At 50.3% G+C, this 2,590-nt stretch overlaps 1 protein-coding gene across 1 annotated transcript in view; it reads left to right on the top strand.

Annotated features, from left to right (window-relative positions):
- Positions 1-211: 211 nt before the first annotated feature.
- Pold2 (polymerase (DNA directed), delta 2, accessory subunit) overlaps positions 212-2,590 on the top strand; it is a 7,135-nt gene continuing 4,756 nt past the window's right edge. The window contains exon 1 of the mRNA XM_013032994.1: positions 212-255. The gene's annotated coding sequence lies outside the window, so the exon portion shown is untranslated. The remainder of the gene's footprint in view (positions 256-2,590) is intronic.

Below are 2,590 nucleotides of genomic sequence, written 5' to 3'. Positions count from 1 at the left end.
TGCTGCACCGCCCCGTGCCGCCCCGCGCGGCCCCGCCCCGCGTTGTTCAGGGAACCAGAGGCGTGGCTCCGCGCTTGGTTTGCATCCAGGGGCTGGGCATGCGGAGATTGGCGGGTTGCGGCGCGCAGCGATGGACGGAGCAGAGCGAGCGATGATTGGTGAGGTGCAGCGAAAGAGGAGTACGTCGATTGGCTGAATGAGGGTCATAGGCGTGGCTAGGCGCGCGGGGGTTGGCGGGATGCGGCGCGCGGCGCGGTGAGTGTAGTTCTCCCTAGCGGGATCTTCGTGGGGCTTTGGGTCAGAGCTGGGGGGCTCCTGGGTCTGCGGGATCGAATCTCCCAGGGCTTCCACCCAGCTGCGTAGGACTGAGCTGTGGAGGCAGTCCCGGGGTCCAGTGCTTGCCCCTGGTTGGGAACGCCGAGAGGGCCGCAGCCACCTGGTGCACGTTTGGTTACATTCAGATTCTCCCTTTGAGCGAACACGTATACTTGAGACCTGAGACGGCAGTAGAGGTGGATCACACGCTATAGAATGTTCACTGTATTAAAAAATCGCATCAGCCTGTAATCCTAGCTACTCAGGAGGCTGAGATCTGAGGATCGCGGTTCAAAGCCAGCCCTGGCAGGAAAGTCCATAAGACTCTTTTTCTTTCTTTCTTCTTCTTCTTTTTTTTTTTTTTCTGTCGGTCGTGGGCCAGAACTCTGGGCCTGGGCGCTGTCCCTCAGCTCTTCAGCTTAAGGCGAGTACTCTACCACTTGAACCACAGCGCCACTTCCGGATTTTTCTGCCTATGTGGTGCTGAGGAATAGAACCCAGGGCCTCATGCATGCAAGGCAAGCACTCTGTCACTGAGCCATCTTCCCAGCCCTCCGTGAGACTCATCTCGAATAAACTACCAGAAAACCTGAAGTGGCCTGTGGCTCAAGTGGTAGAACGCTTGCCTTGGGCTGAAGAGCTGAGGGACAGTGCCCAGGCCGAGTTGGAGCCCCACAACCGACAAAAAGAAATCGTATCAAAAAATGTAAAAGGATGGGCTGGGAATGTGGCTTAGTGGTAGAGTGCTTGCTTAGCATGCATGAAACTCTGGGTTCGATTCCTCAGTATCACATAAACAGAAAAAGCCAGAAGTGGCACTGTGGCGTGCTAACTGTGAGCAAAAGAAGCTCAGGGACGGTGTCCAGGGCTCGAGTTCAAACCCTAGGAATGGAAGGAAAGGAGGGAGGGAGGGAAAAAGGGAAAGCAAGCAGAAACAAGGAAGGTATGTCTGTTCATGACTACTACATCCCAACTAATACATCCAAATACTTGAACTGTACATGAAAAGCATGTCATATTTATCCATGCCGCAGGTACATGCCAGCTTTTCTGTGTATGGCAACAGTGCAGTTCTAGATACTGGTAATACCTCCAGACATAAAACAACTCAAAACCCTCCTGGAGCCCAGAGTGTAGCAAATTTTAATATATGATTGGTTGGAAGGTAAATGCTGTGGACAATGTACCAGGGGAAATTTGCAATTATGAATTATCAGAGAGAAGGCAAATTTTGAGTAAAGACTTGGAGGCAAAGATCCAGTGAACTCTGCAGCTGTATGGGAGACCATCAACAGAACTAGAGCGGCCTTGGCTTGCCCTGCTGTGCAAGGCACCCTAGGATAAGGAGTGAGCAGTACTGGGAAGGGAGCAGCAACCTGGGCAGTGGCACAGATCTTAAAGGCTATTGTACAGACAGACATAAGGCTTTATTTGATGAAATTAAGGAGTCTTTGCAAAGTTTTGAGCAGAGTAATGACTATTTTTCTTTGGTTTTAATTCATTTTTTAAATTAATTTGCTGCTTCATTATTAGCTATTACTATTGGACTGTTTATTAAGAAGTATGACTTCAATTCCCAGAGCTTGAGGTGGGTGCCAGGGAGCCAGGTAGAGGCTGGTGTGATTTAAGATCCTGGTAGTTTTCCAGGCAGATATGTAGAGCAGTCAGGGAATGCCTGAACGTGGAGTTTAAGAGAAACATTCCCAGCTTTCCTTTTCTCCCTATCTGGATTAGGTGTTTTGTGTTGGGTTTTTTTTGTGGGGGGTGGGGGAGTGGGCTGGGCTGGTCCTTGGGCTTGAACTCAGGATCAGGTGCTGTTCTATGAGCTTTTTGCTAAAGGCTAATACTCAACCACTTGAGCCATAGCCCCACCTTTGACTTTTTTGGCAGTTTAGTGGAGATAAGAGACTCACAAACTTTCCTGCCCAGTCTGGCTTCCAACCTTGATCCTCAGATCTCAGCCTCTTGAGTAGCTAGATAGGATTACAGGAGTGAGCCACCGTCCCAGCTTGAATTAGGTTTACAGTGTGATATCTGAATCCAGATACAGTATACTGTTCCAGGGGGATATCACATCTGTTCCCCTCATTCCTAATGCCCATTGTACAGTGTGGTAGCTTGGATGGGACACTAAGAGAGCTGCTTCTGGGGCTGGGAAGGTGGCTCAGTGGTAGAATGCTTGCCTTGCATGCCTGAGGCCCTGGGTTCGATTCCTCAGCACCACGTAAGCAAAAAGAAAAAAGCTGGAAGTGGCGCTGTGGCTCAAGTGGTAGAG

This window comes from Dipodomys ordii, unplaced genomic scaffold (assembly GCF_000151885.1).
Source record: "Dipodomys ordii isolate 6190 unplaced genomic scaffold, Dord_2.0 Scaffold160, whole genome shotgun sequence".
NCBI classification, from domain to species: domain Eukaryota; kingdom Metazoa; phylum Chordata; class Mammalia; order Rodentia; family Heteromyidae; genus Dipodomys; species Dipodomys ordii.
This window is presented reverse-complemented; position numbering and strand designations above follow the sequence as displayed.